The sequence below is a fragment of the Pleurodeles waltl genome, chromosome 4_1 (genome assembly GCF_031143425.1).
Source record: "Pleurodeles waltl isolate 20211129_DDA chromosome 4_1, aPleWal1.hap1.20221129, whole genome shotgun sequence".
NCBI lineage: Eukaryota > Metazoa > Chordata > Amphibia > Caudata > Salamandridae > Pleurodeles > Pleurodeles waltl.
In genome coordinates, this window is record NC_090442.1 from 56,468,760 (window position 1) to 56,482,001 (window position 13,242).

At 52.8% G+C, this 13,242-nt stretch overlaps 9 non-coding genes across 9 annotated transcripts; 6 read left to right on the plus strand and 3 right to left on the minus strand.

The window, feature by feature from the left end:
- Window positions 1-104: 104 nt before the first annotated feature.
- Window positions 105-176, plus strand: TRNAW-CCA (transfer RNA tryptophan (anticodon CCA)). Its single transcript has one exon. It is a non-coding gene; the product is annotated as a tRNA-Trp (tRNA).
- A 4,415-nt stretch (window positions 177-4,591) lies between these two features.
- TRNAW-CCA (transfer RNA tryptophan (anticodon CCA)) lies at window positions 4,592-4,663 on the plus strand. The gene has a single exon. It is a non-coding gene; the product is annotated as a tRNA-Trp (tRNA).
- A 71-nt stretch (window positions 4,664-4,734) lies between these two features.
- TRNAG-GCC (transfer RNA glycine (anticodon GCC)) lies at window positions 4,735-4,805 on the minus strand. Its single transcript has one exon. It is a non-coding gene; the product is annotated as a tRNA-Gly (tRNA).
- A 2,032-nt stretch (window positions 4,806-6,837) lies between these two features.
- Window positions 6,838-6,909, plus strand: TRNAW-CCA (transfer RNA tryptophan (anticodon CCA)). Its single transcript has one exon. It is a non-coding gene; the product is annotated as a tRNA-Trp (tRNA).
- A 1,845-nt stretch (window positions 6,910-8,754) lies between these two features.
- TRNAN-GUU (transfer RNA asparagine (anticodon GUU)) lies at window positions 8,755-8,828 on the plus strand. Its single transcript has one exon. It is a non-coding gene; the product is annotated as a tRNA-Asn (tRNA).
- Window positions 8,829-9,224: 396 nt separating this feature from the next.
- TRNAG-GCC (transfer RNA glycine (anticodon GCC)) lies at window positions 9,225-9,295 on the minus strand. Its single transcript has one exon. It is a non-coding gene; the product is annotated as a tRNA-Gly (tRNA).
- Window positions 9,296-11,001: 1,706 nt separating this feature from the next.
- TRNAN-GUU (transfer RNA asparagine (anticodon GUU)) lies at window positions 11,002-11,075 on the plus strand. Its single transcript has one exon. It is a non-coding gene; the product is annotated as a tRNA-Asn (tRNA).
- A 253-nt stretch (window positions 11,076-11,328) lies between these two features.
- TRNAW-CCA (transfer RNA tryptophan (anticodon CCA)) lies at window positions 11,329-11,400 on the plus strand. Its single transcript has one exon. It is a non-coding gene; the product is annotated as a tRNA-Trp (tRNA).
- Window positions 11,401-11,471: 71 nt separating this feature from the next.
- Window positions 11,472-11,542, minus strand: TRNAG-GCC (transfer RNA glycine (anticodon GCC)). The gene has a single exon. It is a non-coding gene; the product is annotated as a tRNA-Gly (tRNA).
- Between the last annotated feature and the right edge of the window lie 1,700 nt (window positions 11,543-13,242).

The following is a 13,242-nucleotide window of genomic DNA, read 5'->3' on the forward strand; positions in this document are numbered from 1 at the left end:
GGAAACGGGCCACCAAGCCTTCTACTTTAACCACAGGCGTACTGAGGGCCAATAAAAGGCACAGAAGCATTTCTTGATCCGGGGCTGAGAACTGCATGCACAGGGACCTCGTGGCGCAACGGTAGCGCGTCTGACTCCAGATCAGAAGGTTGCGTGTTCAAATCACGTCGGGGTCACTCTTTGACATTTTTTTCCCCACCAAGTCTATATCTCTGACTTCTAAAGCAAAGCCAAAAGAAGGGCGCTTTGCATTGGCCGGGAATCAAACCCGGGCCTCCCGCATGGCAGGCGAGAATTCTACCACTGAACCACCAATGCTTCACTTACATAGGCTGAGCAGAGAGCCCTGCCGTAGACAGTAGTGATGAGGCCCATGCATTCGCATGGGACACCTATGAACAAAGTTTGCATGGCAAGCCTTGGACTGCCAAACGTTCACATGCTGATGGCAGGAATCAGATGCAGGAGACTGAAACTATGAATGTTTCTGCTTTTGCTAAGGACAGTGGTTTGGGGCCAGTGTTGTGCTTGACAGAGCACGACATCAGCCTGCTCTCTGGCTGCTCCCGGGAGAAGTGGCTGACAGAAAGCACCCTCCAGACCACCAGCAATCTTGTGTTTCACAACATGCCACTGTCACTGGACTTTCCTTCTGGGAAAGCCTAGTCACTGACCTGGCCAGATTCCCTGTCCTCCCCAAAATCCTGGGGAGAAACGGGCAGAGTTCTGCGCCCTGCGCCCTCTTTCGCGTCCCTAACGCGCTCCCAACGCGCCCTACAGCCCTGGTCGGGCACAGCCCTGGTCGGGCTCATACCACTGGGGCCTCTGCCGAGGAAGAGCCCCGGAAGCCTAGGGCCAGGCCTATTGCACAGGCATCTTAGACCAGGCCATTCCGGGATTGCTGTGTTTCACGTCCTGCCCTTCAACACTCCTGGGAGGGCTTTCCCTGAGAACCCTCATGTCTCTGCCCTCCCAGGAGGCTGTGGTTCTATGCAAAATAGGGGGTGCACCACGGGCCGTCCCCTTTCCTCTCTCTCGCCAATATCTTTCACCAAAGCTGAGCCCTGCAGGTAAATGTATCTATCTGGCTGAGGGGCCAGGGAGGGCCTTTGCCTGCAGTCTTACAAGCCAGAGTGCAGAGAAGGCAGCAGCTCTGGGACCGGGACTCTGCTCAAAGACATATCTAACATGCCACAGTGGAGCTGAGATGGGCAAGACACGTGTCTCACAGGCAGGCAGCACAACAAGACAGTGGCAGGAAACTATGCTAACAAGGAAAGAGAAAAGTCACGTGTCTCGTGGCCTTCCCACCATTAGACAGTAGTCTGCGCAAGAAAACATCCAACAGTGACAGGACAACCAAGCAAATGACAAACGCTGTGCTGAATAAAGTCATCTTACATGACATTTCGTACAAAGGCCCAGATCATGGGGATGATCGCGCAGAAGCAGCAAGTATCAGAGCCACCGAACCTGAGGTGAGTTACACGAGGAGAAAGGGCGACATGGGGACAGGGGCTAGGGGCTCAGGGAACAGCTACCACAATGCAACCTCGGGTGTGGGGATGCCACTCATTGCGGGTACTGCCCTGGGATTTCCTTTTAGAAAGAATCGCTGGTTAAAGTGTAGTGCACAAAAAACCCAACTCCTCGATTACACTATTAGATAACATCCTTTAACTGCCCCACCCACCCTGTGTGAGTCTCACCCACTTCCCGCCTGCTCCCTCTAGTCTGAGAGTTGTATCTCCACAAAAAACACACAGTGGGGCTCAATGAGCTGCTCATGTCTGACATGGACACCTAAGCAGTGCTGGATTCACAACCTGAAAGCCTGCAAAGGAAAGTGTGCCCGGCAGAAGATAAGCTGCCTGGCAACTCAGAACCTTCTTCTAAGAGAAGTAAGACATGTCACAATGGAGTCTAAGCCTACCTGTCTTATGCCAGGACCTTAGAGCTGCAGGCAGGAGCACAAAGGTAAAAACATATATTGAGTCCCAACACGCTCACTGCGGTGGTTGGTCTCTGTGGCGCAATCGGTTAGCGCGTTCGGCTGTTAACCGAAAGGTTGGTGGTTCAAGCCCACCCAGCGAAGTATGCTTTTGCCTACATCAAGTCCTGAATTAAAACACAGCTGTCTGGCTTTGCTCTTAGAGCTCTCGCTTTGCCTCCGTGACATGCTCTATCTCAACATTTCCATCTTCTCTCATCTCTTCACCTCTAGTCATTTCCACCAATAGGACTGGAAACGGGCCACCAAGCCTTCTACTTTAACCACAGGGGTACTGAGGGCCAATAAAAGGCACAGAAGCATTTCTTGATCCGGGGCTGAGAATTGCATGCACAGGGACCTCGTGGCGCAACGGGAGCGCGTCTGACTCCAGATCAGAAGGTTGCGTGTTCAAATCACGTCGTGGTCACTCTTTGACATTTTTTTCCCCAAGTCTATATCTCTGACTTCTAAAGCAAAGCCAAAAGAAGGGCGCTTTGCATTGGCCGGGAATCGAACCCGTGCCTCCCGCGTGGCAGGCGAGAATTCTACCACTGAACCACCAATGCTTCACTTACATAGGCTGAGCAGAGAGCCCTGCCGTAGACAGTAGTGATGAGGCCCATGCATTCGCATGGGACACCTATGAACAAAGTTTGCATGGCAAGCCTTGGACTGCCAAACGTTCACATGCTGATGGCAGGAATCAGATGCAGGAGACTGAAACTATGAATGTTTCTGCTTTTGCTAAGGACAGTGGCTTGGGGCCAGTGTTGTGCTTGACAGAGCACGACATCAGCCTGCTCTCTGGCTGCTCCCGGGAGAAGTGGCTGACAGAAAGCACCCTCCAGACCACCAGCAATCTTGTGTTTCACAACATGCCACTGTCACTGGACTTTCCTTCTGGGAAAGCCTAGTCACTGACCTGGCCAGATTCCCTGTCCTCCCCAAAATCCTGGGGAGAAACGGGCAGAGTTCTGCGCCCTGCGCCCTCTTTCGCGTCCCTAACGCGCTCCCAACGCGCCCTACAGCCCTGGTCGGGCACAGCCCTGGTCGGGCTCATACCACTGGGGCCTCTGCCGAGGAAGAGCCCCGGAAGCCTAGGGCCAGGCCTATTGCACAGGCATCTTAGACCAGGCCATTCCGGGATTGCTGTGTTTCACGTCCTGCCCTTCAACACTCCTGGGAGGGCTTTCCCTGAGAACCCTCATGTCTCTGCCCTCCCAGGAGGCTGTGGTTCTATGCAAAATAGGGGGTGCACCACGGGCCGTCCCCTTTCCTCTCTCTCGCCAATATATTTCACCAAAGCTGAGCCCTGCAGGTAAATGTATCTATCTGGCTGAGGGGCCAGGGAGGGCCTTTGCCTGCAGTCTTACAAGCCAGAGTGCAGAGAAGGCAGCAGCTCTGGGACCGGGACTCTGCTCAAAGACATATCTAACATGCCACAGTGGAGCTGAGATGGGCAAGACACGTGTCTCACAGGCTGGCAGCACACCAAGACAGTGGCAGGAAACTATGCTAACAAGGAAAGAGAAAAGTCACGTGTCTCGTGGCCTTCCCACCATTAGACAGTAGTCTGCGCAAGAAAACATCCAACAGTGACAGGACAACCAAGCAAATGACAAACGCCGTGCTGAATAAAGTCATCTTACATGACATTTCGTACAAAGGCCCAGATCATGGGGATGATCGCGCAGCAGAAGCAGCAAGTATCAGAGCCACCGAACCTGGGGTGAGTTACACGAGGAGAAAGGGCGACATGGGGACAGGGGCTATGGGCTCAGGGAACAGCTACCACAATGCAACCTCGGGTGTGGGGATGCCACTCATTGCGGGTACTGCCCTGGGATTTCCTTTTAGAAAGAATCGCTGGTTAAAGTGTAGTGCACAAAAAACCCAACTCCTCGATTACACTATAAGATAACATCCTTTAACTGCCCCACCCACCCTGTGTGAGTCTCACCCACTTCCCGCCTGCTCCCTCTAGTCTGAGAGTTGTATCTCCACAAAAAACACACAGTGGGGCTCAATGAGCTGCTCATGTCTGACATGGACACCTAAGCAGTGCTGGATTCACAACCTGAAAGCCTGCAAAGGAAAGTGTGCCCGGCAGAAGATAAGCTGCCTGGCAACTCAGAACCTTCTTCTAAGAGAAGTAAGACATGTCACAATGGAGTCTAAGCCTACCTGTCTTATGCCAGGACCTTAGAGCTGCAGGCAGGAGCACAAAGGTAAAAACATATATTGAGTCCCAAAAGCTCACTCCGGTGGTTGGTCTCTGTGGCGCAATCGGTTAGCGCGTTCGGCTGTTAACCGAAAGGTTGGTGGTTCAAGCCCACCCAGCGAAGTATGCTTTTGCCTATATCAAGTCCTGAATTAAAACACAGCTGTCTGGCTTTGCTCTTAGAGCTCTCGCTTTGCCTGCGTGACATGCTCTATCTCAACATTTCTATCTTCTCTCATCTCTTCACCTCTAGTCATTTCCACCAATAGGACTGAAAACGGGCCACCAAGCCTTCTACTTTAACCACAGGCGTACTGAGGGCCAATAAAAGGCACAGAAGCATTTCTTGATCCGGGGCTGAGAACTGCATGCACATGGACCTCGTGGCGCAACGGTAGCGCGTCTGACTCCAGATCAGAAGGTTGCGTGTTCAAATCACGTCGGGGTCACTCTTTGACATTTCTTTCCCCACCAAGTCTATATCTCTGACTTCTAAAGCAAAGCCAAAAGAAGGGCGCTTTGCATTGGCCGGGAATCGAACCCGGGCCTCCCGCGTGGCAGGCGAGAATTCTACCACTGAACCACCAATGCTTCACTTACATAGGCTGAGCAGAGAGCCCTGCCGTAGACAGTAGTGATGAGGCCCATGCATTCGCATGGGACACCTATGAACAAAGTTTGCATGGCAAGCCTTGGACTGCCAAACGTTCACATGCTGATGGCAGGAATCAGATGCAGGAGACTGAAACTATGAATGTTTCTGCTTTTGCTAAGGACAGTGGTTTGGGGCCAGTGTTGTGCTTGACAGAGCACGACATCAGCCTGCTCTCTGGCTGCTCCCGGGAGAAGTGGCTGACAGAAAGCACCCTCCAGACCACCAGCAATCTTGTGTTTCACAACATGCCACTGTCACTGGACTTTCCTTCTGGGAAAGCCTAGTCACTGACCTGGCCAGATTCCCTGTCCTCCCCAAAATCCTGGGGAGAAACGGGCAGAGTTCTGCGCCCTGCGCCCTCTTTCGCATCCCTAACGCGCTCCCAACGCGCCCTACAGCCCTGGTCGGGCACAGCCCTGGTCGGGCTCATACCACTGGGGCCTCTGCCGAGGAAGAGCCCCGGAAGCCTAGGGCCAGGCCTATTGCACAGGCATCTTAGACCAGGCCATTCCGGGATTGCTGTGTTTCACGTCCTGCCCTTCAACACTCCTGGGAGGGCTTTCCCTGAGAACCCTCATGTCTCTGCCCTCCCAGGAGGCTGTGGTTCTATGCAAAATAGGGGGTGCACCACGGGCCGTCCCCTTTCCTCTCTCTCGCCAATATCTTTCACCAAAGCTGAGCCCTGCAGGTAAATGTATCTATCTGGCTGAGGGGCCAGGGAGGGCCTTTGCCTGCAGTCTTACAAGCCAGAGTGCAGAGAAGGCAGCAGCTCTGGGACCGGGACTCTGCTCAAAGACATATCTAACATGCCACAGTGGAGCTGAGATGGGCAAGACACGTGTCTCACAGGCTGGCAGCACACCAAGACAGTGGCAGGAAACTATGCTAACAAGGAAAGAGAAAAGTCACGTGTCTCGTGGCCTTCCCACCATTAGACAGTAGGCTGCGCAAGAAAACATCCAACAGTGACAGGACAACCAAGCAAATGACAAACGCCGTGCTGAATAAAGTCATCTTACATGACATTTCGTACAAAGGCCCAGATCATGGGGATGATCGCGCAGCAGAAGCAGCAAGTATCAGAGCCACCGAACCTGGGGTGAGTTACACGAGGAGAAAGGGCGACATGGGGACAGGGGCTATGGGCTCAGGGAACAGCTACCACAATGCAACCTCGGGTGTGGGGATGCCACTCATTGCGGGTACTGCCCTGGGATTTCCTTTTAGAAAGAATCGCTGGTTAAAGTGTAGTGCACAAAAAACCCAACTCCTCGATTACACTATTAGATAACATCCTTTAACTGCCCCACCCACCCTGTGTGAGTCTCACCCACTTCCCGCCTGCTCCCTCTAGTCTGAGAGTTGTATCTCCACAAAAAACACACAGTGGGGCTCAATGAGCTGCTCATGTCTGACATGGACACCTAAGCAGTGCTGGATTCACAACCTGAAAGCCTGCAAAGGAAAGTGTGCCCGGCAGAAGATAAGCTGCCTGGCAACTCAGAACCTTCTTCTAAGAGAAGTAAGACATGTCACAATGGAGTCTAAGCCTACCTGTCTTATGCCAGGACCTTAGAGCTGCAGGCAGGAGCACAAAGGTAAAAACATATATTGAGTCCCAAAAGCTCACTCCGGTGGTTGGTCTCTGTGGCGCAATCGGTTAGCGCGTTCGGCTGTTAACCGAAAGGTTGGTGGTTCAAGCCCACCCAGCGAAGTATGCTTTTGCCTATATCAAGTCCTGAATTAAAACACAGCTGTCTGGCTTTGCTCTTAGAGCTCTCGCTTTGCCTGCGTGACATGCTCTATCTCAACATTTCTATCTTCTCTCATCTCTTCACCTCTAGTCATTTCCACCAATAGGACTGAAAACGGGCCACCAAGCCTTCTACTTTAACCACAGGCGTACTGAGGGCCAATAAAAGGCACAGAAGCATTTCTTGATCCGGGGCTGAGAACTGCATGCACATGGACCTCGTGGCGCAACGGTAGCGCGTCTGACTCCAGATCAGAAGGTTGCGTGTTCAAATCACGTCGGGGTCACTCTTTGACATTTTTTTCCCCACCAAGTCTATATCTCTGACTTATAAAGCAAAGCCAAAAGAAGGGCGCTTTGCATTGGCCGTGAATCGAACCCAGGCCTCCCGCGTGGCAGGCGAGAATTCTACCACTGAACCACCAATGCTTCACTTACATAGGCTGAGCAGAGAGCCCTGCCGTAGACAGTAGTGATGAGGCCCATGCATTCGCATGGGACACCTATGAACAAAGTTTGCATGGCAAGCCTTGGACTGCCAAACGTTCACATGCTGATGGCAGGAATCAGATGCAGGAGACTGAAACTATGAATGTTTCTGCTTTTGCTAAGGACAGTGGTTTAGGGCCAGTGTTGTGCTTGACAGAGCACGACATCAGCCTGCTCTCTGGCTGCTCCCGGGAGAAGTGGCTGACAGAAAGCACCCTCCAGACCACCAGCAATCTTGTGTTTCACAACATGCCACTGTCACTGGACTTTCCTTCTGGGAAAGCCTAGTCACTGACCTGGCCAGATTCCCTGTCCTCCCCAAAATCCTGGGGAGAAACGGGCAGAGTTCTGCGCCCTGCGCCCTCTTTCGCATCCCTAACGCGCTCCCAACGCGCCCTACAGCCCTGGTCGGGCACAGCCCTGGTCGGGCTCATACCACTGGGGCCTCTGCCGAGGAAGAGCCCCGGAAGCCTAGGGCCAGGCCTATTGCACAGGCATCTTAGACCAGGCCATTCCGGGATTGCTGTGTTTCACGTCCTGCCCTTCAACACTCCTGGGAGGGCTTTCCCTGAGAACCCTCATGTCTCTGCCCTCCCAGGAGGCTGTGGTTCTATGCAAAATAGGGGGTGCACCACGGGCCGTCCCCTTTCCTCTCTCTCGCCAATATCTTTCACCAAAGCTGAGCCCTGCAGGTAAATGTATCTATCTGGCTGAGGGGCCAGGGAGGGCCTTTGCCTGCAGTCTTACAAGCCAGAGTGCAGAGAAGGCAGCAGCTCTGGGACCGGGACTCTGCTCAAAGACATATCTAACATGCCACAGTGGAGCTGAGATGGGCAAGACACGTGTCTCACAGGCAGGCAGCACAACAAGACAGTGGCAGGAAACTATGCTAACAAGGAAAGAGAAAAGTCACGTGTCTCGTGGCCTTCCCACCATTAGACAGTAGTCTGCGCAAGAAAACATCCAACAGTGACAGGACAACCAAGCAAATGACAAACGCCGTGCTGAATAAAGTCATCTTACATGACATTTCGTACAAAGGCCCAGATCATGGGGATGATCGCGCAGAAGCAGCAAGTATCAGAGCCACCGAACCTGAGGTGAGTTACACGAGGAGAAAGGGCGACATGGGGACAGGGGCTAGGGGCTCAGGGAACAGCTACCACAATGCAACCTCGGGTGTGGGGATGCCACTCATTGCGGGTACTGCCCTGGGATTTCCTTTTAGAAAGAATCGCTGGTTAAAGTGTAGTGCACAAAAAACCCAACTCCTCGATTACACTATTAGATAACATCCTTTAACTGCCCCACCCACCCTGTGTGAGTCTCACCCACTTCCCGCCTGCTCCCTCTAGTCTGAGAGTTGTATCTCCACAAAAAACACACAGTGGGGCTCAATGAGCTGCTCATGTCTGACATGGACACCTAAGCAGTGCTGGATTCACAACCTGAAAGCCTGCAAAGGAAAGTGTGCCCGGCAGAAGATAAGCTGCCTGGCAACTCAGAACCTTCTTCTAAGAGAAGTAAGACATGTCACAATGGAGTCTAAGCCTACCTGTCTTATGCCAGGACCTTAGAGCTGCAGGCAGGAGCACAAAGGTAAAAACATATATTGAGTCCCAACACGCTCACTGCGGTGGTTGGTCTCTGTGGCGCAATCGGTTAGCGCGTTCGGCTGTTAACCGAAAGGTTGGTGGTTCAAGCCCACCCAGGGACGTATGCTTTTGCCTACATCAAGTCCTGAATTAAAACACAGCTGTCTGGCTTTGCTCTTAGAGCTCTCGCTTTGCCTGCGTGACATGCTCTATCTCAACATTTCTATCTTCTCTCATCTCTTCACCTCTAGTCATTTCCACCAATAGGACTGGAAACGGGCCACCAAGCCTTCTACTTTAACCACAGGCGTACTGAGGGCCAATAAAAGGCACAGAAGCATTTCTTGATCCGGGGCTGAGAAATGCATGCACAGGGACCTCGTGGCGCAACGGTATCGCGTCTGACTCCAGATCAGAAGGTTGCGTGTTCAAATCACGTCGGGGTCACTCTTTGACATTTTTTTCCCCACCAAGTCTATATCTCTGACTTCTAAAGCAAAGCCAAAAGAAGGGCGCTTTGCATTGGCCGGGAATCGAACCCGGGCCTCCCGCGTGGCAGGCGAGAATTCTACCACTGAACCACCAATGCTTCACTTACATAGGCTGAGCAGAGAGCCCTGCCGTAGACAGTAGTGATGAGGCCCATGCATTCGCATGGGACACCTATGAACAAAGTTTGCATGGCAAGCCTTGGACTGCCAAACGTTCACATGCTGATGGCAGGAATCAGATGCAGGAGACTGAAACTATGAATGTTTCTGCTTTTGCTAAGGACAGTGGTTTGGGGCCAGTGTTGTGCTTGACAGAGCACGACATCAGCCTGCTCTCTGGCTGCTCCCGGGAGAAGTGGCTGACAGAAAGCACCCTCCAGACCACCAGCAATCTTGTGTTTCACAACATGCCACTGTCACTGGACTTTCCTTCTGGGAAAGCCTAGTCACTGACCTGGCCAGATTCCCTGTCCTCCCCAAAATCCTGGGGAGAAACGGGCAGAGTTCTGCGCCCTGCGCCCTCTTTCGCGTCCCTAACACGCTCCCAACGCGCCCTACAGCCCTGGTCGGGCACAGCCCTGGTCGGGCTCATACCACTGGGGCCTCTGCCGAGGAAGAGCCCCGGAAGCCTAGGGCCAGGCCTATTGCACAGGCATCTTAGACCAGGCCATTCCGGGATTGCTGTGTTTCACGTCCTGCCCTTCAACACTCCTGGGAGGGCTTTCCCTGAGAACCCTCATGTCTCTGCCCTCCCAGGAGGCTGTGGTTCTATGCAAAATAGGGGGTGCACCACGGGCCGTCCCCTTTCCTCTCTCTCGCCAATATCTTTCACCAAAGCTGAGCCCTGCAGGTAAATGTATCTATCTGGCTGAGGGGCCAGGGAGGGCCTTTGCCTGCAGTCTTACAAGCCAGAGTGCAGAGAAGGCAGCAGCTCTGGGACCGGGACTCTGCTCAAAGACATATCTAACATGCCACAGTGGAGCTGAGATGGGCAAGACACGTGTCTTACAGGCAGGCAGCACAACAAGACAGTGGCAGGAAACTATGCTAACAAGGAAAGAGAAAAGTCACGTGTCTCGTGGCCTTCCCACCATTAGACAGTAGTCTGCGCAAGAAAACATCCAACAGTGACAGGACAACCAAGCAAATGACAAACGCCGTGCTGAATAAAGTCATCTTACATGACATTTCGTACAAAGGCCCAGATCATGGGGATGATCGCGCAGCAGAAGCAGCAAGTATCAGAGCCACCGAACCTGGGGTGAGTTACACGAGGAGAAAGGGCGACATGGGGACAGGGGCTATGGGCTCAGGGAACAGCTACCACAATGCAACCTCGGGTGTGGGGATGCCACTCATTGCGGGTACTGCCCTGGGATTTCCTTTTAGAAAGAATCGCTGGTTAAAGTGTAGTGCACAAAAAACTCAACTCCTCGATTACACTATAAGATAACATCCTTTAACTGCCCCACCCACCCTGTGTGAGTCTCACCCACTTCCCGCCTGCTCCCTCTAGTCTGAGAGTTGTATCTCCACAAAAAACACACAGTGGGGCTCAATGAGCTGCTCATGTCTGACATGGACACCTAAGCAGTGCTGGATTCACAACCTGAAAGCCTGCAAAGGAAAGTGTGCCCGGCAGAAGATAAGCTGCCTGGCAACTCAGAACCTTCTTCTAAGAGAAGTAAGACATGTCACAATGGAGTCTAAGCCTACCTGTCTTATGCCAGGACCTTAGAGCTGCAGGCAGGAGCACAAAGGTAAAAACATATATTGAGTCCCAACACGCTCACTGCGGTGGTTGGTCTCTGTGGCGCAATCGGTTAGCGCGTTCGGCTGTTAACCGAAAGGTTGGTGGTTCAAGCCCACCCAGGGACGTATGCTTTTGCCTACATCAAGTCCTGAATTAAAACACAGCTGTCTGGCTTTGCTCTTAGAGCTCTCGCTTTGCCTGCGTGACATGCTCTATCTCAACATTTCTATCTTCTCTCATCTCTTCACCTCTAGTCATTTCCACCAATAGGACTGGAAACGGGCCACCAAGCCTTCTACTTTAACCACAGGCGTACTGAGGGCCAATAAAAGGCACAGAAGCATTTCTTGATCCGGGGCTGAAAACTGCATGCACAGGGACCTCGTGGCGCAACGGTAGCGCGTCTGACTCCAGATCAGAAGGTTGCGTGTTCAAATCACGTCGGGGTCACTCTTTGACATTTTTTTGCCCACCAAGTCTATATCTCTGACTTCTAAAGCAAAGCCAAAAGAAGGGTGCTTTGCATTGGCCGGGAATCGAACCCGGGCCTCCCGCGTGGCAGGCGAGAATTCTACCACTGAACCACCAATGCTTCACTTACATAGGCTGAGCAGAGAGCCCTGCCGTAGACAGTAGTGATGAGGCCCATGCATTCGCATGGGACACCTATGAACAAAGTTTGCATGGCAAGCCTTGGACTGCCAAACGTTCACATGCTGATGGCAGGAATCAGATGCAGGAGACTGAAACTATGAATGTTTCTGCTTTTGCTAAGGACAGTGGTTTGGGGCCAGTGTTGTGCTTGACAGAGCACGACATCAGCCTGCTCTCTGGCTGCTCCCGGGAGAAGTGGCTGACAGAAAGCACCCTCCAGACCACCAGCAATCTTGTGTTTCACAACATGCCACTGTCACTGGACTTTCCTTCTGGGAAAGCCTAGTCACTGACCTGGCCAGATTCCCTATCCTCCCCAAAATCCTGGGGAGAAACGGGCAGAGTTCTGCGCCCTGCGCCCTCTTTCGCGTCCCTAACGCGCTCCCAACGCGCCCTACAGCCCTGGTCGGGCACAGCCCTGGTCGGGCTCATACCACTGGGGCCTCTGCCGAGGAAGAGCCCCGGAAGCCTAGGGCCAGGCCTATTGCACAGGCATCTTAGACCAGGCCATTCCGGGATTGCTGTGTTTCACGTCCTGCCCTTCAACACTCCTGGGAGGGCTTTCCCTGAGAACCCTCATGTCTCTGCCCTCCCAGGAGGCTGTGGTTCTATGCAAAATAGGGGGTGCACCACGGGCCGTTCCCTTTCCTCTCTCTCGCCAATATCTTTCACCAAAGCTGAGCCCTGCAGGTAAATGTATCTATCTGGCTGAGGGGCCAGGGAGGGCCTTTGCCTGCAGTCTTACAAGCCAGAGTGCAGAGAAGGCAGCAGCTCTGGGACCGGGACTCTGCTCAAAGACATATCTAACATGCCACAGTGGAGCTGAGATGGGCAAGACACGTGTCTCACAGGCTGGCAGCACACCAAGACAGTGGCAGGAAACCATGCTAACAAGGAAAGAGAAAAGTCACGTGTCTCGTGGCCTTCCCACCATTAGACAGTAGTCTGCGCAAGAAAACATCCAACAGTGACAGGACAACCAAGCAAATGACAAACGCCGTGCTGAATAAAGTCATCTTACATGACATTTCGTACAAAGGCCCAGATCATGGGGATGATCGCGCAGCAGAAGCAGCAAGTATCAGAGCCACCGAACCTGGGGTGAGTTACACGAGGAGAAAGGGCGACATGGGGACAGGGGCTATGGGCTCAGGGAACAGCTACCACAATGCAACCTCGGGTGTGGGGATGCCACTCATTGCGGGTACTGCCCTGGGATTTCCTTTTAGAAAGAATCGCTGGTTAAAGTGTAGTGCACAAAAAACCCAACTCCTCGATTACACTATTAGATAACATCCTTTAACTGCCCCACCCACCCTGTGTGAGTCTCACCCACTTCCCGCCTGCTCCCTCTAGTCTGAGAGTTGTATCTCCACAAAAAACACACAGTGGGGCTCAATGAGCTGCTCATGTCTGACATGGACACCTAAGCAGTGCTGGATTCACAACCTGAAAGCCTGCAAAGGAAAGTGTGCCCGGCAGAAGATAAGCTGCCTGGCAACTCAGAACCTTCTTCTAAGAGAAGTAAGACAGGTCACAATGGAGTCTAAGCCTACCTGTCTTATGCCAGGACCTTAGAGCTGCAGGCAGGAGCACAAAGGTAAAAACATATATTGAGTCCCAACACGCTCACTGCGG